The following is a 23,291-nucleotide window of genomic DNA, read 5'->3' as shown; positions in this document are numbered from 1 at the left end:
TGTATTTCTTGGAATATACTGACTTGCTCAAGATTTTGGCAGTTGCCAGAGCTATTAACCATATTACCTGGTCAGGCAATCCCTTTCTTTTCTCTCATAACTACGCAAAACCTACAGCTGATAGACGCAGAGAGTTTCTGGCGATGAGACCACTTCTGCATTCCATTGGTGCACAATATGGCCTCTTTCACCCATGCCTTTTTGAGGTGACTATCAACAACAAGACCACTACATATGAGGACCCCATAAAATTGAAGAGCTTTCTCAACTCGTGTAGCATGGAGTCTATGGACACGTCCTCGACGAATAACAAGTAGATGCTTATGCTTTGTATTGCCGGTGTTCTTTTTTTACACTTGTTTCATATTATTGACAATTTTCTTCTTGTTGAAATGCTTGAGGATGTTGTTTTTACTCTGTTAATTGTTCAGAATGACTATTAACATCCTTTCTCCCCTTGCAGTATTTGTCTTCTTGTTGTACTTCCCCTGTGTTGTACTGCCCATCGGTTCTGCTTTCCTTCCCGCTTGGAGTCTGGACGCATCATTGTCCAATGTGGCCTCATTTCCCCCCACCTTACCTTTGTCTTTAAATATTTGTAAGTATGTCATTTGTGTTTTCTTCATTTCTTCTCACATTAATCTTTTCTCTTTATTTACTTTCAATATTATCTTTTCCTTTCTCATTGTTTTCTTTGCTTTTCTCTAAACTGCACTTTATTTCATCTGCACTGCTCTCCATGACCTAAATTCTAATTGTTTATACTATTCTCTTATTACTCATATACTTATTCATTTTTGCTGTTCCCGTATCTCTCTAATGTCATATGTTTACCTATATTTCTATTTTTTTCTCTCATTTTAGGTCTCGACAAGGTAGCGCATGCGCTGTCTCATCGAGAGATGCTGTATACAGTATGGTGGGGGAAGCTCGCCCACTTTCCTCCTAGCTTTTTCTATCTTTTTTATTGCCCAAAATCTTAAATGCTGCATTGTGATTGGTTTTTGGAAAGTTAGTCCCGCCTCCTGATGACCATGGCGTCATTTTTCTTCTTCCATGGATATCAGCCCCTTACTTTAAAAACTCTTTTGGTCCCCTGCCTCCCCCCGTTCCCTCCCGCAGTCCATGACTTCTCTGCCCACCACAAACCACCCCACACCACCCCACTCCCGTTCGTGTCTTTTTGAACGCCCGCCCTTTTGTGTACAATGCAATAGGGCTTGCGTAAATACGAGTCCTACTGCATTTGTAAATGCTTGCTTGAACCTGGGACTGGCCGAGTGCATTCGCACTCTATTTTGTCTGCCTTGTCCTGAACACATGCGCAATACAGACGTTACCTGGTAGCGGAAGCACAGCTGTGAGAAGGCAGAAGGGTCAATGTCAGCAGCAGCATGGCAGCTGTAATGCTAATGTGCGTCCTGCGGTGCGCTTTACAGAGGGTAGGCTGGCAGGAGCCTCAGCTTGCAGCCATGGGTGAATGAGGGAAGATAGGTGCAGCTTTACCGAGGACAGACAGGAGCCTGAGCTTCCACACACAGGGGACAAGGGAAGGTACGTGCAGCTTGTGCAGGGCACAGTAGCGCTCCATGCGCCCCAGCCTTTTTAAGTGCTGTCAACAATAACACAAGTCTATGACCTATTTTAACGGCGCTTGATTTGGCGAAAAGTCTATGCTTGATCTGGCTTTTAAATCGCTGCCACGTCAAAGAGAGTTTCTGCCTGCCGAACAACCTTGCTGGCATGCACATGCATTTCAAAATAACGTTTAAAAAAAATGCGAACGCGGTTTCGTGGATGATACCATTTTTTGCCGCTGTGCTCAGTGCAGAATGGCTTGCCACGACCCCGGACACCGCAACCTGCCCAGGAAGCCCCCCACCCCATGCCACAATGGTCCATTTTAATAACGCCTCCTGCAGGATGTCGTTGATTTGGTCTTTCTGCCAGGGCTTGTTTTTATTGTGCCTTTAGTGCGACAGGCACACGGTGAAGAGGACACCACATAATGTGTGGCTTTTTTCACTTCTACTAGCGGGTTATTATTTACGCCTTCTAGGTCTGATTATGAGCACCAGTTTCCAAAGTATGTACCCAAAAGTATTAATGCGAGCATTCTAAACTCTCCGCAACACAGCATGTTTATTTAAAGACATGTTTAAACTAACAAGACCTGTATTATGTTTTCAAACTCTCCCGCGCTTCACCCAACAGTCCACATCCGCGTCAAACTACAACCAACACCAATTTAGACCACACACTTAAAAGAATACCAGGAACCACATGACTATCGGATTGCATCGGGACCTTGTCCTGCCTATAAACGTCCATTTAACAATACAAGTGAAGTAGCAGCTTAAATGGCAACCCCAAAAGCCAATACAACGCAATATACCCCCGCTCCCAAACAGTCAGTATTATGCTCACACATTATGGTGTTTTAACACAATATATGCAGGATCGTCAGCCTGCAGACTTCTTTCGCATCCGCAAAAGAAACAAGGTGGCTCCCTCCGAGTACACCACGTCCTTGCACGAGATGGACCTCCCTACAGCCCGACCAGAGTCAAACATCAGAGCACTTCCTGCAGAGTCACTAATCAGAGCGGAAGGCCTTCCCTGCATCTCCCTTCTCACTATCTGATGAAGCAATCTGCCTGTAACTCCGATGGCCGCCTCTCCCTCAATGAGAGCACGATGCCTACCCTGAGTATATGGATGGCCCTCTGTCCCCGCAGAGGAGTAACAAAAGCAGCAGGGCCCTAGTGGTGGACCCTGAGAGCTCTGGACGCTGGCACAGTGGGCTCACCCCGCAGTCGCTCGTCCCGCGGCACAATGATGCCGGCAAGCCCTACACCAAGCCTACTATCCACACAGCCAGATCCAATACTCACCTACTACACCCAGTCGCCCCTAGGATCCCCCGACATGGCACAACAGTTTTAAATAATACATTTCAAACTTGAACTTCAGAACAAGATCCTCTATTGTTACAGTTACTTTCGTGCTGCACAGCTAAATACATATAAGGTCCCAAAGGCGAGACCGATTGCATTGCAAATGCTTGTTTTTCGTTCTGTTTAATACACTTTATGTATAGTTGGTTTACTCTTTGGTATGCTTTTCTTTGTTTAATGATCTGCTTTGATTAGTGCCTTCTCTCTACTCCTGTGTTAATCCTATGCCCATAAAGCTTATCTCTTGGAATGCCAAGTGCTTACATTCACCTATTGAAAGACAGAGGGTGTTAACACATTTAGCTAAATTGAGAGCAGATATAGCCTGTTTTCAGGAGTTTCATTTAACGGCAGAAGAATCAATAAAATTGAAGAGAGGTTGGATAGGGGAGGTCTTTTATTCACCAGGAGATGGTAAACGTAATGGAGTCTTAACTCCTTACCGTAAATTGCTTCCTGTAAATTGCTCTCACAATGCCCAGATGACAATGGTAGATGGTCGTTCACTAAATTGCTGATGGGAAATGCTCCGATCTCTTAACTTAACATATATGCATCCACTGCTGGGGATTCCTCTTTTTGGACATCCTTAACTCAACAAATAACACACTAACACACTATTGATGATAACTTTATCCTTACAGGTGACTGCAATCAGGTTTTTGATCCTTTTTTAAATCGCAATTCAAAAGTCTCCTTCATCCCCCATAAAGAACACAAACTTTTTATTCAAACTATCAAACAGCACAAGCTCATAGACGCTTGGAGACTCTGTAATCCTACTCTAAGGTAATATACATATTATTCCCTGGCCCACAATATCCAATCGATTATAGATTACTTTTTCATTTCACATAATATTTCTCAATCTTTGGCAGTGGCAGATATCGGATCCATTCTAATATCTGATCACGCTCCCATTACTATTCAGCTCAACATTCTGCAAAAGCCTAACACACCTCGGAAATTGAGTTTTAACAATGCTTTACTTTTGGATCCTGCATTCACCTCCTCCTTTGTCTCCTTTTCCAATGAATACTTTTTATTTAATCAGTCTGATACTTTGCCTTTCTATGTGGTGTGGGATGATTTCAAAGCAGCAGCCAGAGATTTTATTATTGGCTATGTTTCTAAAAAATGAAGAAAACCCAAAGAATTTACAAAAACCCTCCTAGATGAGATAGAAGAGTAATAAGAATGCTCCAATCTCTTTAAATCCAAAACGTGTTTATCAGAACTCATATAAGTTAAATTTCAGTTTAATAAGGAATCAACAGACAATGCTTCAACATATCTATTGAAATCCAGTGCGAACTTTTATGGAGGTCAGAATAAAGCAGGGAAAGTACTAGCCAACTATTTGAAAGTTAAACATAAACTTAATATAGAGTCCATTATGGATGAACACCAAACACTGAAAGTTAAAGACACTGATATTTTAAATGAATTTCTCCAGTTTTATAAGACTTAATACACATCAGAAATCCATTCCTCGGAACATCACATTTCTCAATTTCTTTCTGATGTTCAACAACCTTCTATTACTCGGCCAGATTTCATACTCTTTGAAGCTGATATGTCACAAAAAGAACTCCTTACCACATTACAGACACTTAAAAAGGACAAAGCCCCTGGTTGACCAGGTGGCTTCACTGTTGAGTTCTTTATACATTTTGTTAATCTCCTAATCCCCAAATTGCATAATCTTTTAGACTCTTTTTTTACTTTCTGGTGAATCCCTTGGCTCTTTTTCGGATGTCTTAATTGGTCTCATTCCTAAGGAAGGCAAATATTGTAAAAATTACAGGCCTAGATCTCTAGTTAATATTGACTATAAAATAATTCAAAAGCCTTGGCCATTCACCTAGAATCTTATTTGTCTGATTTGTTAGGAAGAGAACAATCTAGTTTTGTTAAAGGCTGTCTTCTTACAGACAATACCTGTTTATTTTTTGACATTCTATCTAAATCCTCCTATGTCCCGCATTCCCTAACAGCAATATCCCTTGATGCCGTGAAAGCGTTTGATAGAGTGGAATGACCCTACCTTTTTCATACACTTAAGTGGTTTAGATTTGGTCCTAAAATTATTTCTTTAATATCAATTCTATATTCTAATCCACGAGCAGCAATATGCGCAATTGGTTGTACATCTTCTTATTTTAATTTAGGTAGAGGTGTCCGACCGGGATGTCCCTTATCCCCGTTCCTTTTCAATTTAACCCTGGAAGCTTTTCTTTCGAAAATCCGTCATAATAAAGATATCCATGGATTGGACGTTAAAGATATTCAAATTAAATTGACAGCTTATGCCGATGATGTCTTGTTATTTATTTCACAACCTCAAACCTCTCTCCCCGCATTTCTACAAAAAGTGGATTCCTTTGCAGCTCTATCTGGATATAAATTAAATAAAGATAAATGTGAAATCCTACCTTTAACAAAGTATACTTACAAAGAAGATTTTCTTATCACAAGTTTCGCATTTAGCCCCCAACATATTAAATATGTAGGCTTACAGTTTACCTCCTCTATCTCAGGTACAACTTTCCGTTGTATGGAAAATTGTATATAGAGATTATTGCTTTCAATGGAATGCATGCACGTTTGGCGATTCCCTTCCGGGAGCGAGCTTTGAAACCATCTGTTTGTAATTAACAGATGGTTTCTGCTTGATCCCACAAGTGAAACAGGCGCAGGCCCCCTCCTCCATCCCCCTACTGCCTCCTCCTCTCCTCGTTTTTTTTTTATTACTTTCAGCACGAGGCGCGCGCACGCTTGTTTTTTAAGTCAACACCACTTTGTATTCATTTGTATAAAACGAGTATAATTGGATTAAATTCTTGGAATCCCGAATGCTGCCATCTTAAAAGCCAGGACTCAGAGGCGTCTCACCTGCATGGGGGTACTCAGATCAGGGGCCTAGCCAGTGACCCGGGCCCTTGTGCAACAAAGGAAATGACCCCCTGGCTGCAGTTTGAATGTTAAAATATTGCACTATGGGTTCATTGGGCCTCTCCAACCTCTGGATACTGGTGCCACTGAACCCGATGCACCAATGGGAGCTATGCGGGTTACGGAGCGCCTTTTGCTTTGCATGCCTGCTACAGTGGGTGCCCACTTTGCCTGTGAAATCCCTTCTGCGCGCTATGCGCGCTATTTGACTAAGCAGACAGTGCGGCTTGCCCGTCGACGTCGCTTCCTTCTACAAATGACGGAGAAAAGCCCGGTGTTCTCGCACCTGTTAATCCGCACCCGGGTTTGTCCACACACACATTGGTAGACAGGCTTTGAGCGCACTTAAAAATTCCACAGAGTCACCTGAGTTATTTATAATATGGCCAGACAGACTTTGCATCGGAGTGACGTCTTTGCCAGGTCTCCCCGTCACGCTGTGCGCCAGATATACACTTTTTATTGACGTTCGTTGAGGTGCCCCAGTCCTTGAAACAATGCCGCTCACAGATGGCGTTGTTTGGCACCGTTGTAATAAAAAGGGGTCTTCATGACAAATACCTTGAGGGGTCCTCTCAGCATAGGTGCCATGTAGCTGGCCTTTTAGTCACAGCACTTTGTATGCCTGGATATTTTACTCTCTAATTAAAATGGTAAATGCAAAACTGAGTCCCAAAAAGCAATTTAATGGATTTGGTAAAGGTAACGTTTGAAGTAAGATCACTTGGGTATGCCCATGGGCATTCACGTTATGCGGCATGAGATCACTAAATTATGCGGTAGGGGTGACAAAATTCCGAGGCAAGAAAAAGCACATTATTAAGCGTAATGCAGCACATTTATTGATATAATTCCTTCATTTTTTAAAATGTTTACATTTGGTAATACTTTCTGGGCCAAAATATTTCACTTAATTTGTACCAGTTTAACAACTAAGTACAGAAAAAAGAAGCCGAAAGATAACCAGTTAAACTTTGTTTAAGGCCTTCCACTGCACGCTATCTCACGGTGCCACATTTTTAGTATATTTTGATCCGTTTGAGCAAAAAATTATTTTTGGGGTAAAAATGCAGATTTTGCAGCAGATAATGGATTATGTGGCGAATGCAGCAGATCCATCATTATGCGAGAAAAGCATCAGAATTGCATAATACCAGTGGCTCTGTCTGTGCTTTACATTCCTGCCTCTCGCGACATACCTCCTCAATGATAACCTCAAAAATGTCTCAAATTTATGGATGAAGTAGTGCAATTCAGCCTTGGGTGGTGCTAGTAAGGCAGGTGTAGCAAGCAGCCCTGTGAAGTTTTTCAAAGTCCACGCGTGACTCTGTGCTGGTCCAGGTATTTTCAAAGTATTCTAGGACTTCTCATGTTTAGCCATTGAAAAACAAGGACTACAAATCCCAGACTGCAAAGAACAAGCATTGGCATAGCCAATAGGTCTCGTCTTTGGGATATTATAAGTGTTTAGCCATGCAGCAATTGATGTTGCACCAAGGATATTGTGCTGCATGATTAAATACTTATAAAGTTCCCAAAGGCGAGACCTATTGGCTATGCCAATTCTTATTTTTTCTTTCTTTCAAGATATGTTAAACTGACTCATTTACCCAATAATTTTGATTCTGAATTTTTGTTCATCTTATGTGATTATTTGCTGTTTTATTGTCCTTTGTATTGTTACTTTGAGTTTTCTCAAAAGATTTCTATTTTTGAACTAAAAGCTTGACTTAGATTCTATTACAGGACCGGAGGCTTCTGATTATGCTTCTCTTTCTGTTTATTTGCTACTCACAGCAGCCAATGAAAATGTTTTGTTATGCAAATAAACCACATTTCCCATGTCGCATATCTTGTACATCACATCCTGTAAGACCCTATAAGAACCACAATAACCGAACTCAGCCTCTTTCTTTGCTGCTCACGCAGGAGTTAAATGACTACATACTAATTTTCACTTTTGATTGAAATGATTTGTTATATGAATCCTAATTAAGTTAATGGCTTAATCGTGTGCTGCGCGCTGTGTTGCCGTGAAGGCCCGCGTGGGCCGTGTGTCTAGGATCCTCCCGCTGGGAGTTAATTGTACATTGTTTCCGTGCTCTTTGGGGGCGCTGAATGCTTTCGCACTCCCGCTGGGAGCGAGTGTACAGTGCTGCTACCTGCAGCGTCTGAAGTGTTTCATTGTTTGAGAGTTCCTCGCGCTTCCGGGAAGGCTTCCCTGATTTGCCAGGCAGACTGTATTTAAGAGCATTACTCGCTCCTACAAGCGTAGTCCAATTGGGCTACTTTTTGGTTCTTTTTGTTCTACACACGTGGCGTGCGCCCCCAGGCACTCCGAAGCTCATAAGCTTCGTGATTTTTCCTCGTGTGTGCGACACCTGATCTGGCTGCAAGACGCATCTGGACCTGGATTGTGCACATGCTCTATTTATCTATGAATTTGCTCTACTTACACCCTGTGGGCTGCAATAATTCTATATAGCATTGCTGAGGAGCTAGGTACCTGGTTGATTTTGTGTGCATTGGGGTGGCTTTGTGTAATATAAATAAATATATCAAATATTATATAACAAAAGGTGCCTGTCGTAAGAGAGCCCACACAGGTAAGTATCCATTCGCCAAACATTTATTGGAAGAATAAATAGATTCAGTTGCACAGCATGCCTCGTCAAAGATTAAGTCCTGCCCGACGCGTTTCGTGCTAGACACAGCACTTCCTCATGGGCTGTGGGTACTTTGCAAACAAAAGTCACGTCAGTTTCAAAAAGCACACGTTAAATACTGTTCACCCCACCTCTGTGAGCATGACCACCTGAGTGGTCTGTCGGTCTTTGTAGTGCTAATCATCTTCCTCTTGTGAGTCTGCGTGCTTTTGCTCAATTTAAATAATCAATTCCACAGTGGGTCGCAAGAGCATTCATGCCGCTGGTCTCCTGGATTCATTTTCTCTCAATGGCATACCTGTCTCTCTGCTGTAATGCCACCACGATATAGCACTCAAACTGGAATCTTCATGTAAAAGAACCCGGAGGGACACAGCGGGGATCAGATAAGAGGACTACTTTAATTAAAGATTTCGGCCTAATGCATTTTGACTTCCACAGTCTTCCTCAGATGCCTTAGTGTATATATATATATATATATATATATATATATATATATATATTACCTACTGGCGGTCGCCAGTAGGTATATATAGTTAGGATTTTTTCTCTATGGGTTTTTTGAAAATTCTATGTCTAATAACTTTGGCGTTTGTGGACGGAATTGGCTGAAATTTTCAGGAAAATGGCACATTTTGTTTCTGAGCAGCCCTTGAAAATTTGGGGGGGGGTTCGTCCAGTGGGGGCCGAGAAAAAAGGGGGGTCCCAAAACGTGTTTTTAACATTGAGTTTTCCATAGGGCGGTTGGCCTCACTTTTAGCCCGAACGGCTGAATGGATTTGCACGACACTTGGCAAAATTGTAGGGACTGGTAGCCCGATGTGCCTTTTGTAGGTCTCAATATATGTGCTCCAGTGGATTTTGAGAAATTAACGTTTAAAAAAAGATATATATCTGTAACAGCGGACCGGGCAGCGCACTGGTTCGCGGACTTTTCGCGCAACGGAGCTTTGTGAAGCGAAGCGGATTGGTTCTCTGGCGTCTGTCAACATTCCAAACAGTCCGTAGCGGCCGCCATCTTGTCTCTCGGTAGGATCGAGAGACAAGAGGAGGTCAAAACAAAGGGGGAAATAACTATAAGGGGGCATAGTAGATCCTCGCTGACCCCCTAGGTTTGATGTGGAGGTTTTAAAAGGGCCCCGCGGGGCAAAAAAAAATAATAATAATAATAATTGAACGGCTGAATGGATTTGCACGAAACTTGGCAAAATATTAGGGACTGGTAGCCCGATGTGCCTTTGCTAGGTCTCAATATATGTGCTCCAGTGGATTTTGAGAAATTAACGTTAAAAAAAAGATATATATCTGTAACAGCGCTCCGCTTCGCGTAACGGAGGTTTGCGAAGCTGATTGGTCATTCTGTCACTGGGCTATAGTTGGGCTACATCTGGCTGATATTTGGGCTACATTTGTTTTTTTGTGTGTCTGGCGGCCATCTTTGGGCTACATTGGGCTACATTGGGCTTCATTGGGCTACATTCGGCTAATTAGCAAATAGCTCATCGCAAACTAGGAATGGTAAAGAATCGCTATTTATTCCTTAAAGTTCGCTATTTAGGAAATGCAAATAACTTTGATGATACATATGGCGGTTCATCTCTAACAAGATAAGAAGCATAGGGATACATTTATGATGACTGGCGCATCACCAGGGATGTGTTAGTCATTCTGTGCCGCTGTTCCGTCACCTATGGTGTGCTGCATTTACAATGCGGCGCATCATGGGGCAAAAGCAGCACAGATGCGTGATGTATCTGTGCCGTAAAGGTGGCGCATTGCTGGAGTTGTATCGCAAGTGTGATGAAGCTCCAGCAAGGGTCGGGGGTGCCCCTGTCGCAGGGTTTCTGTTCTCACACAGAACTGTGGACAGAGGATTGGAACCTCGGCGAATGCATTGCTGGAGTTGTATCGCAAGTGTGATGAAGCTCCAGCAAGGGTCGGGGGTGCCCCTGTCGCAGGGTTTCTGTTCTCACACAGAACTGTGGACAGAGGATTGGAACCTCGGCGAATTAGGGTGTCCCAAAACTCACGTTAGTAATCAAAAACTCCTTAGCAAGCTAGGTACAGTGTCACATTGGATATAACAAACTCTCAATGTTTAGACAATCCAGAATATGAACTTATAGTACCTCAGGATACGTGGAACTCATGAACAGTCGGTCGTTATAGATTTCTTAGAAACCAGAACATGGAGTTAAGAAGAACACATGTGTATTTGAAATGTTTATTTACTAATGCCGTCTTCTCAGGCGTAGTACCTTAGATAATAAAAGTACACATATTATCAGTAGCAAAATTACCAGAATAGTTACTAGTACATAAAAAGTGAATGGTGATAGTATGTTAATATGCTGTAAATGAATAAGAGTTAGCAACACTTATAAGCAGCCGCGGGCCGTGGAGGGAGTTACGGTGAGGCAGGGAGGCGGGGAGGGGGAGAAGCAGGGTGGAGAATACAAGTACACATATTATCAGTAGCAAAATTACCAGCATAGTTACTAGTACATAAAAAGCGAATGGTGACAGTATGTTAACATGCTGTAAATAAATAAGAGTTAGCAACACTTATAAGCAGCCGCGGGCCGTGGAGGGAGTTACGGTGGGGCAGGGAGGCGGGGAGGGGGAGGGGCAAGGTAGAGAGGGCTCCACCCTGCTTCTCCCCCTCCCCGCCTCCCTGCCCCATCGTAACTCCCTCCACGGCCCGCGGCTGCTTATATCTCACCCTCCCTAATACACATATTATATTATTTGCTAAGAAGGTCTCTTTGTGTTGGTTTAGGGCGTGCCCATACTTTAGTGTCTTAGATTTGAAGGAATCACATCAGCATACACCAGCTCTCTCTTCATGTGAACCGCATCAACTGTTGTGTATGTGTGTTCGGCAAAGCAATATAAAACCCGCCTCATGCCCAGAATTGGCAGAAGTTGCACTTATGTTATGAGTATGAAGTCGTGGAGATCAGACCTCATAACAATTCTGTATCGTGTTGTTCTTGAAACTTTAGCACTCGCTGTACAGATATAGTTTAACAAGTAAAGCAGATAGTAGACCAATAACATATTATTCTCATGTAAACCACGATGAACTACTAGGTGGAAAGCTAAAGCAACAACTAAGTGTCGTGTGCAGAAGTTGCAAAAAAGGAAAAATGGCGTTTAAACCGGTAATGAGCCCATGCTAACTTAACACGGTGTAAAGATATCCAGGACCTAGATGACACCTCCTCATGATCCGGAAACGAACTGAATAAGATAATAGAAGTGCCATCTCATGAGAGCAGATTGCAAGTTTATATGTGGACGGTCCGCAAGGTAAAGCATTAAAAACTAGGAAAATTTAATGCTAAAGAAAAATAAAACAGCCAAGTACTTTATCGAGTCTTAAGCCAATAGGCAAGGTAAATAATAAAAACTTGACAAATAAGTCAATGAATTGTCAATGAAATGCTAGTACTCAGCATATCAAACATGAAAAAGGTCTATGACATAACTGTGTATGCAAAATAAGCTGCAACAGCCTCCAATAGGAAGTCACCGTCTTCATCCGAAAACAGTTCAGCCATCCAATTTAAAAGCGGAAAAGAACATACGTGCTCTCCCAGCACCGGATCCTCTATCACCATCAGAGGACAGCTCGGTGGGTTTTCAAGAAAGCTCTGTTCCAAGAAAGACTGTGCTGCCGCCAGTAAATTCCAGGGACCAAGTAGTCCATGCATCAATGCCACAGCCATAATCCTTTCGCCAGGACAAACCAACTCGTGAGTAATGATAGGAGTCATCAGCTGATTAAAGTCGACGTCAGGAGAAACCGGTCCGCAGAGACACAAATCAATGGCCCAATCAAAATCACAGGTCAGGCAGTGAAATACAGGCTGGACACAGGTGAAGTAGGAGAACCGAAAAGATAATCCATATGCCGTGCTTAATATCGCCAACGGCATTGTGCCATAATATTCTAGCATGCGATTGCGGAACAGTGTCAGCAGCTGCAGGGTCGGAGGTTGCATAGGAGGGACATCCATATTTAAAAATGTAAAAAAGCACAAGAGCGTCCGCTGGTAATGCAAGTAAAAATGCCAATCTACGAACCAGAGTGCAGAAAATACAATGAAAGGAAGCAGGGATGACTCCAAAGATTTTCTCAAATGAAGTCACGAGACCACTGGTAACAACTTTAAAAAAGTGTGCCAGGGACTTTGTGGAGGATGCGTTAAAGATAGTCGGAAACATGTTGCTGAAATTGAAAGGCAAATCTTAATTGAAAAGGGTGTGCACCTCTGTATGGGTGTTCGCTATGTGAAGTACGAAAGTTTCACGGGCCGAACTCAAGGCCACCTCTCTCTGAGACAAAAGAGCTCTTATTCTTGCCATGCCGTTGAAACGTGTCCCAAGGTTGGTATTTGTGGCCAGATTGAAAACTCCCTATGTTCATGTGTGGGAGGAAATAGAACATTTCTGCAGCAAATAACCCGTTCACTTACTGTTACGATAAAAGGAATACTTTTAATTAACTCAGAACAATCTTCATTATTGAGCATCAAATAACTACCATTTTCCAACAACTTGAACGTGGGGATGATAGCAGGAACTGGCGTGCCTTGCAACACGCAAGCCATATTTGGTCGGTGTTTGTTGCATGAACCGTGTAACTGTATGTGCCTACACATTAGTGAATGATCTGGCGTCTCAGTGTATTCCTCTCCATTCAGATAAACTTCTTGATCATCTTTGAAACATCTGTATGTGTATGGAAGCGACCAGACCTCATGAAGAAAAGCACTACCTAAAGGTTCATAACGACCTATTGGTATATATTTCATACAATTTGAAAACTTATATAAAGCAAAAGGCAGCGTTATTAAACCGTGGATAAGGCATGTTGCCAAAAAACCCGCAATCCTCTGCTGATGATGTCACTGAGCATGTCATGAATGATGTAATATGTGACATCATCAGCAGTGGATTACGGGTAATGGTATCTCTAGTTTACTCCCTTATAGCTGTGTTTCTTTTAACATAAGTGTCTGTTTACTTCCCTTATACTTACTGTTTTTGGTTCGCTTCCGGTTCGCGTACCGGCGAGCGAACTAGGAAGCGAACTAAGAGAAATAGAGGTTGGCACAGTTCCAAATATTGTACCAATTTTTTAATAACGGGGAGGTAGTTCTGAAAAGAACTTTTTTTTTTATTTTTCTGAACATTTTTTTACTGTTTTTGAATTTTTCGGAACAGTTTTATATTTTTTTGGGTTTTTCTTGGAGGGGGCAATGAAAACGATTCATTGTAAAGGGCTCAACAGGAGCAACAAAACCAAATAAAGAAGTATTTATTATTTTGGGCGTTTCGGACAAACTTGCATATGATAGTCAATAGCTCTGTTGATCAGAGTGATGCTTTTTTCTCCGTAGGAAATGAATCCATCGCAAAATGCGCAGATGTGTTTTACATCACCAAATCTCATTTGTATATTTGGCACCATCTCCCTGCCCTCTGGTCCCGTTACTTCCGGTACAACAGATCTTCTGGCCATAATAGGGAGATTATCTAGGTCGTTCCGAAACTGTGCAGCACTGTAGTTGTTAGGATGCCACCTAGTCATATGGCGATGCATTGTGTAGTTTCCGAAACTGTATTTTTTGTCGGTCCCTCTGGACAGTCTATCTTGACATATAAGGCAAGTTACGTATCTTGCATTTACTTTTTTCTGACCTTTGGGAATTTTAAAAAATTGCCAAATGAAGTTTTCTTTCCGGTGAGACGTCCTGGGCTGCTCAGGCAAAAACTGCCTCTCTTCGTGCTCGTCCTCCTGTTCCTCTTCTTCTTCTTCTTCTTGAATTACAACTTGAGCAGGTGGTCCACTCTTCCTTGGATGTGGTGGAGGTGGTGGGGAAGCACCAGCTGAAGCTACTAAAGAAGCCATTGCTCAGTGATCACAAAGGGTCTTTCTCTCACAATGATGAAAGTCAGAGTGAGGAAAGAAGGAGGGATTTTCATCATTTGGGAAAAACAAGAGTTCTCAACCAATCAAAAGTGTTCATTTTAGATTATATGACCTAGTCTTACATCATTAGGAAACCAAAAGTGAAATGAACCAATGAAAAGTGTTATTACCAAGTCACATGACTTGCTGTGTTTACGTTAAGCGCTTTGCAGGGCCTCCCGGTTTGCTTCCAGAAACCTGCGCTTTGCGACTCGCTTCGCGTACCAGTTCGCTAACGTAGCACGTCATATGACGTATCACGCGACAACGTGAAACGTCATGCGGACGGGAGGCGTCACGATGTTGTTTTCTAACGCGGCACTTGCGGTAAAGAAACGTTTACCGGCTCGCGGTCTATTTCGCGGCATCAAGGTCAGCTAACGGGAAGCTTCCCGATTCGCGAAGCGGGAACGAAGAAAAAAAAAATATTTAAAAAAAAAATTATTCATAAACATATAAAATATATTTTGGGATTTAAAGAAGAATACATTTTACAGCTACAGATATTAGCTGTTAAAAAACCAATGAAATTCACAGAAAAAACCATAGGTTATAGACCATATATAGTTAGGAATTAGCATTTACAAAACCTTGAAAATTCACTGAAAAAACCATAGGTTATAGACCATATATAGTTAGGAATTAGCATTTAGAAAACCTTATTTTACTCACACAAAACCATTGAAATTCCATATATAGTTAGTTGCACTAACTATATATCGCGCACCCGCAATCCACTGCTGATGATGTCACATATTACATCATTCATGACATGGTCAGTGACATCACTGATGACATCACTGATGACATCTCAAATTACATCACGGATGACATCACTGATGACAACATCCAGTGACTGTGTGTTTCTGTAAAGTTAAAATATGTCTTACATATTGAAGAATGAGTGGAAGTATAAGTGTCTGGACGAAGGATTTAGTAGGTGCATGACTGAATGTATGAGTGAGTGATTAAATGTGTCTCACTGAGTGCATGGGTTAGTGACTAAACTGTCTTAATTTGTGCATCATTATGTCTGTTGTTCTGTAAACTGCAGCATGTGTTGATCAGTAGCTATATGAGTAACTATATGGGTTATTGATTGATTGCCCAAGTATTTGCATGGAAGACTGAGTGTGTGTGTGGCTGGCTGGGAGGTGTGTGACTCTGTGCAGATCAATGTGTACTTGTATCAATGATTGTATAAGAGACTAAGTATGTGTTAGTATATGGTTGAAAACGTAAGGTGCTCTATGTTTAACTGTATAGATTAGAAAATGGAAGTGTGATTGATTCTTTACAGGACTGACTAGGTGTGTGAGTAACTCCATGGATGAGTGGCAGAGTGTGAGTGTCTGTATAGGTGTATGAGTGCATATGATAGTGTTGTAAAGATGATTGATTGTATGTATGAATGATTGTATGGGTGAATGAGTGAATGTGTGTGTAGACGTAGGAATCAGTGAGTGCGTATGTAGTAACTAGTATTGGTGTGTCAATGGTTTCAAAAATTATACTCTGTATTTAACACTGAGTGTAACAGAGGTTATATTAAAATGTGAGGAGATGCATTGTATTGTCACATGAATGATATCATCAGTGATGTGGTCATTGATGTCAAATGAGATATCATCAGTGATGTCATCCGTGATGTCATTTGAGATGTCATCAGTGATGTCATCAGTGATGTCACTGACCATGTCATGAATGATGTAATATGTGACATCATCAGCAGTGGATTGCGGGTGCGCGATATATAGTTAGTGCAACTAACTATATATGGAATTTCAATGGTTTTGTGTGAGTAAAATAAGGTTTTCTAAATGCTAATTCCTAACTATATATGGTCTATAACCTATGGTTTTTTCAGTGAATATATATATATATATATATATATATATATATATATATATATATATATATATATATATATCTCCATCCAACTGAAGCTGCCCTGAGATCGAGGTGCCACACACAAGCGTTTCTTCACCTTTTTTATTCAGCAGGTAGTCGGGACATCGATTTCAGCACAACAGCAGAGAGAATACCAAACGCGTTTCAGGCTCCATTGGCCCTTGTTCACTGGTCATAGCTGGAGGCACAACGGCATTGTTTCGTGCCGCACTCGCAGCGCTCACATTTTACTCCTGCCGTAGTGGGCGTGGCAAGACTGCATTGTAGTCTTCGTAGTTAGTTATTTAAAATCCATATGGGAATGCTCATGTGCCTGCTCCAAAAGACTTTGGACGCCTCTGTCCAAGACTTGGCTAATTGGGCCATTGAGAAGGCAGTACCTGGTACTGCGCAGCAAGCATTAGCTGCTTCTTTGAAACCCATCACCAAACAGTTAGAGATGTTTGCCAAGAAGCATGGATTTAACCCTGAACCTCAGAAAGACGATGCCTCCGGCGAGTCTCAAGCTAAGTCACGGCCCCATCCAGATGCACTTGCAACGCTACCTGTGAATCCTATTCCGCCCAACATGAGTCAGAAAGCTAAGCGTCAGGAGCGCAAAGACACTGACACCGATACAGATACTACAGGGACAGACACCCCAGAGGAGGAGGAGGCTCCCCCAAGAAACGATCACGCAAGACTAAAAACACGGAGCAGGATCCGTCTCAAACTCTGAATACTCCTTTTACCTCTAATCCGACTGACATCGTACATCCTAGGTCATGGGATTGGGCACTGGCCCCGGAGGTAGCAGCATACCTCCACGACAACCTGTGCAAGAGCTTTGACAAAGACTTGCGTAACAGTTTGCGCTCGGAATGCCCCAGACCTGATATTCCGAATAAGGTGGCGGAACCACCGGACATAGACGTAAGTCTCCTCACCTTCTTAAAGAAATTCGCTAAGGACCAGAAGGGAATCAATCGTGCCGGGCGCGGTTGTCAGGACAAGCTCCTAGATGTGGTGGGACCGCCGGCCAAAATCTTGGAAATGGCCCTGAAGGCCAAGGAGTCTGTTGCGCCCTTAGATGCTGACGTCTTAGCTGGGTGGACCTAAAGGGCAATCCACCGAGAGGCGTAAGTCACTCCTAATAAGAATGGACTCTAACTTGACTGAGCTGGCTGCGGCGGAACCAGGTCCTCTGGCCGAGGGTAACCTCTTCGGTGACCGCTTCGTGAAAGATGTTTCAAAGTACGTGGGTACATTACCTTCCCTTGACAAGGCACAGTCGGGCATCAAACGTGTTTTCCAGGCTGGGCTTTTTAACCAGGCCTGGCGAGGCAGAGGACGCTTGCCAGGCCGTCAATACCAACAAGGTCCTCAACGAGGAGACTACGACCGTGGTCGAGGAGAGTGGGAGTCCACTCGTTAGGGTACCTTCTACCCCACCAGGCAGCACTTCAACAAAAGGCATTTCCACAGAGGCGGACACCGACAGGGTTTACAAGCTTCTAAATCTGCAGGTAAGAGTTTCCGACACCTTTCAGTTACCCTTGGGGGGATGGTACTCAGTTTTTCTATCACAATTGGGCTCTGATATCTCAGGACGTATTGGGTCCTTCAAACAATTATGGGGTTTCACCTAGAATGTTATCAAACTCCCTTTCAGGACATCCTGCCCAGACAACTATCTTTTCCCCAACGAGAGTGCGATTTTATAGATGCAGAACTCGATGCATTGCTGCAGAAACACGCGATTGCGTATTGCGACGCTTGTCCTCGAGGTTTCTGCAGCAACATTTTCTTAGTTCAGCAGAAGGGCGGAGGTCACAGGATGGTACTGAATTTAAGGGACTTCAACCATTTTATGACGTACAATCATTTCATATCCATCTCTTTCAGATTTGCTGAAGGAAGGAGACTGGATGGTCCAGTTGGATCTAAAGGACGCCTATCTGTCCATACCTATATTTCCCCCTCACAGTCGCTTCCTACAGTTTCCATGGCGGAACCGGTGGTTCGAATACTGGTCCTTCCTTTCAGACTTTCCTCTGCTCCTTGGTACTTCACCAAGGTGATGAAGCCGGTGGCTGTGCACTTGCGGGAGCAGGGCGTTCGCATGATAGTATACCTAGATGATATACTCATCATGGCTCAAACTGCGGAGTTGGCTATGCAGCATTTGCGCATGACCTTGTCTATTCTTCAAACTTTGGGACTCATGATCAACGAATCCAAGTGGGATCTTTGTCCAGCTCAGAGCATGGATTTTCTGGGCTTCATCATCAATTCACAGACGGCCCAGTTGAGCCTTCCTCACTCCAAATTGAAGGATATAAAAAAGGAGCTTTCCGCGCTGTTGTCCAAACAGATGGTCTCTCTGCGGGCGATTGCCAGAATAGTGGGTCTTCTGGCATTCTCGATACAGCAAGCTTTCTGGGCCCCCTTCATTACAGTGCTCTTCAGAGATTAAAGATTCAACACCTTCGGAAGGGTCTACCCTACACGGACCGGGTTCCACTTTCTACGGAAGTGCGAGAGGAGATCCAATGGTGGCTAGCCAACGTGGACGCATGGAACGGCAGAGCAATCTTCGGCTCTCAACCAGAAGTTGTCAAGAGTCGGACGCCAGCCGTTGGGGCTGGGAGCGCGCTGCGGGGATATATCCACTGGAGGTCGGTGGTCCCTAAGCAAGCTCGATCTACATATCAATTGGCTAGAACTATTGGCGGGTCGTTCGCGATCCGGACACTCTCTCCCAAACATGTCTCATGTTGCATCCTTCTGCAAATAGACAATATCTCAGCGGTGAGGTATATCAGCAAGTTGGGAGGCACGAGGTTGTCCTTACTAGCAGAGATAGCAAAGGAATTCTGGCATTACTGCATGAGTCACCAGATTTCTCTCATACCGTAATACCTTCCAGGACAGTCCAATGTAGTGGCGGATTGAAACTCATGATACATCAAGGATTACAGCGACTGGCAACTCCAACTCCAGATATTCAGTTGGTTGCAAGCTGTCTGGGGCACGAGCGAGATAGATCTCTTTGCGTCCAGACTGAATCATCAATAGCTGACGTTTTTCAGCTGGAGATCGGATCCATTGGCGAGAGCGATGGCTGCATTTTCTCTGGATTGGTCCAAGGGCCTGAATAATGCCTTTCCCCCCTTTATCCTAATCCCAAGAGTGCCCACTCATGTAATCCCACAGCGGGTGGAGATTATTGTGATAACTCCTGTGAAAGTCGCTGCCCTGGTTCCCAATACTTTTGGAGATAAGCTGCGACTTCCCCAGGATAATTCCGTGGTCCTCGACGATGCTCCAGGGCCCTCATGGAGAGGTGCGTCCGATGGTAGTGTAGAGACAGTTGTGTCTGATGGCCAGGAGGCTTTCAGTCAACAATGGGAGATGCCAGGATTTTCGGACAAGGCTGCAGCCTGTATTAACCAGGCCTGGGCCCCTTCCACCAGGAAGCGATATTCTTCAGCCTGGAAGGGCTGGGTTCGTTGGTGCATGGAACACCATGTGGATCCCGTGGGGTCTAAGTTATCCTATGTTGTGAATTTTTTATCTGAGAAAGCTTCGGAGGGTTTGGCTTACCATTCTGTTAACAATTTTAGGTCCGCCATTTCCGCTGATCATTCTCGGATAGATGGTAGGTCTGTAGGCATGCACCCTGGTATTTGTAAGCTGTTGAAGGGTATTCGTGTGGTGAATCCTCCCAAACCAAAGTATTCTTCTTTGTGAGATGTATCTTTAGTTTTTGCCTTGTTTGACAGTTGGCCAGATATTAATTTGTTGACTAGGAAACAGTTATCATCCAAACTAGCCATGTTTTTATGTCTCTCTGCCTGCCGAATCTCATCAGACGTCAAGGCTCTGGATATTACAGGTAGAGTATTTACTCGAGAAGGAGTTTCTTTTAATATTACTGCCAGATCTAAAACTCTCTCAAAAAGTATTGGATTATCATGCCTTTCCTGCTAATGCCAAGTTATGTGTAATTCAATGACTTAGAACATTTGAAGACTGTACTAGGTCCATACGACCTGCTCAACTCAATTGTTGATTGCGTTACAAAAACCCTATAAACCTGTGTCTGCAGCTACTGTAGCCAGATGGCTAAAATCAGTCATGCAAAAAGCGGTTATTGATACCAAAGTATTTGGGGCACATTCTGTTCGCTGTGGCATTGCCTCTAAAACCTTTATGTTGGGTTCTAACATCCAAGATATCATGAGGTCTGCTGTCTGGCCTTCAGAGTCAACATTTAAACAATTTTATTATAAACCGGTGGGTGATATAGCCTCAGTTGTATTTGATAAGCGTTAAACTAGCATAACCAGAAGCTTCCGGTCCTGTAATAGGATAAACAATTAGCTAGCATTCGCGCCAAGAATTTTCAATTCTATTAAGGAACACGGAGGCTTCACCCGGTTATATTACAATGTTTGTAATGTTTACCCACCTGTATGTATTTATATTATGTTTAGGCAGAAGTTACGGGTTTTTCCTCTGTTTCATTCCTTTCAGGTTCTGCAAAGAAGATGGAATGGCAGTACTTCTGGTTAAGAAGATGTTACTTTCCAATTGGGTCGGTTCTTCCACGTTGGAGGATGTTATTTGGACTTTAGTTACTGTTATTGGACTTTAATGTTCGAGCAAAGAAAGAGGCTGAGTTCCGGTCATTGTGGCTCTTATAGGGTCTTACAGGATGTGATGTATGAGATAATGTGAAATGTAGTCTATTTGCATAACGAAACATTTTCATTGGCTACTGTGAGTAGCAAATAAATAGAAAGAGAAGCATAATCCTCGCCTCCGTATCCTTAATAGAATTAAAAAATCTGGTGCGAATGCTTGCTAATTTTTTATTCCCTTCGAGTTATTTTTAATCCCACCACTCTTACTCATTCACTGCACCCTCACCGCCACCCTCATACTTCACTACAGCAGTGTAAAAGAACACTGGCAAAGAGCCCCCGGCGGGGTCAGTTGGGCATTGCAGCACCAGGCCAACAAGGAGCTGCCCTTTGATGAAGCATGACACCCCTTGGGGTGTGTGAGGGCTCCAGAGGAATCAGATCCCCCATCTTGTTCCTTCATGCACTCCCGACCTTCCTTTTATAGGAACTGCACAACTGTTTGCATACATACACTCTAGGGGGCATGTGTGCTGGACCATGATCTGCCCTCTGTCGCCCCTTGAGATTTCTAAAATATTTAAAAGGCCAGCAAGAGTTTTATGTATCATTTCTCAGGGAATGGTCCCGCTCCTTTGCAGCCCAAAGCTTGTAACCCCAGTCTTGGTAGCCAAGTACCATAATTCCAATAAACAAAACTGGGTTAACAAGCAAGATGCCATGCTATTGCCTAGTTATGCAAATCATTTTGAAATAGTTGCAGTAGGTGCTTGAATAAGTATATCATCTTCATGGAACTCATGCAGTAAGTGGGCCTTTAAGGGTTTACAGTATTTTAAAAAACGTTGAGAAGAAATGTCTATAGGAACAAGCATTGGCATAGCCAATAGGTCTCGCCTTTGGGACCTTATAAGTGTTTCAGTTATCCAGCACAATCTCCTCGGTGCAACAACAGCAAGTGTTGCATGGCTAAACACTTTTAAGGTCCCAAAGGCGAGACCTATTGGCTATGCCAATGCTTGTTTTCATTGAGTGGCTTGTGCCTTTACAGGAGCCTCTTCAAAATGTATCTTGGGTCTGGTGTAATACTTCTAGCCTCTATTCCCATCCTCTCGCACCCAATGCATCCTTAAATGTCCCATGTACAACAGGGGTTGACACTCCTATTACCCCAGCCCTCCAGTGATACTTTACCTGTCACAGGTGGTGGGGAACGTGGTGGTAGACGTGGTGGTAGACGTGGTGGTGGTGGTAGACGTGGTGGTAGACGTGGTGGTGGTGGTAGACGTGGTGGTGGTGGTAGAAGTGGTGGTGGTGGTAGAAGTGGTGGTGGTTGTGGTGGATGTGGAGGTGGTGGTGGACGTGGAGGTGGTGGTGGACGTGGAGGTGGTGGTGGACGTGGAGGTGGTGATGGACGTGGAGGTGGAGGTGGTGGAAGTGGTGGTGGTGGATGTGGTGGTGGACGTGGTGGTGGAGGACATGGTGGTGGTGGTGGAGGACATGGTGGTGGTGGTGGAGGACATGGTGGTGGTGGTGGAGGACGTGGTGGTGGTGGTGGTGGACGTGGTGGTGGAGGACATGGTGGTGGTGGAGGACATGGTGGTGGTGGTGGAGGACATGGTGGAGGACATGGTGGTGGTGGTGGAGGACATGGTGGTGGTGGTGGAGGACATGGTGGTGGTGGTGGAGGACATGGTGGTGGTGATGGACATGTTGGGGGTGGTGGACATGTTGGGGGTGGTGGACATGGTGGGGGTGGTGGACATGGTGGGGGTGGTGGACATGGTGGGGGTGGTGGACATGGTGGGGGTGGTGGACATGGTGGGGGTGGTGGACATGGTGGGGGTGGTGGACATGGTGGGGGTGGTGGACATGGTGGGGGTGGTGGACGTGGGGGTGGTGGACGTGGTGATAGTGGATGTGGTGATGTTGGTGGACGTGGTGGTGGGTGTGCTGGTGGTGGACTTGGTGGTGCTGAAAGTGGTGGTGGTGGTGGACGTGGTGGATGTAGTGGAAGTGGTGGATGGGTGGTGGTGGTGGTGGAGGATGTGGTAGTGGTGGATGTGGTGGTGTTGGACGTGGTGGTGGACGTGGTGGTGGTGGACAAGGTGGTGTACGTGGTAGTGGTGGTGGACGTGGTGGTGGTGGTGGACATGGTGGTGGTGGTGGACGTGGTGGTGGTGGTGGACATGGT

At 43.9% G+C, this 23,291-nt stretch overlaps 1 protein-coding gene across 1 annotated transcript in view; it reads right to left on the bottom strand.

Annotated features, from left to right (window-relative positions):
- Positions 1 to 23,291, bottom strand: part of ITGAV (integrin subunit alpha V) — a 402,152-nt gene that overhangs the window by 364,325 nt on the left and 14,536 nt on the right. The window lies entirely within an intron of this gene.

This window comes from Lissotriton helveticus, chromosome 3_1, assembly GCF_964261635.1.
Source record: "Lissotriton helveticus chromosome 3_1, aLisHel1.1, whole genome shotgun sequence".
Lineage (NCBI taxonomy): Eukaryota > Metazoa > Chordata > Amphibia > Caudata > Salamandridae > Lissotriton > Lissotriton helveticus.
Note: the sequence above shows the minus strand (reverse complement) of the source record. Positions and strands in the feature narration are given on the sequence as shown.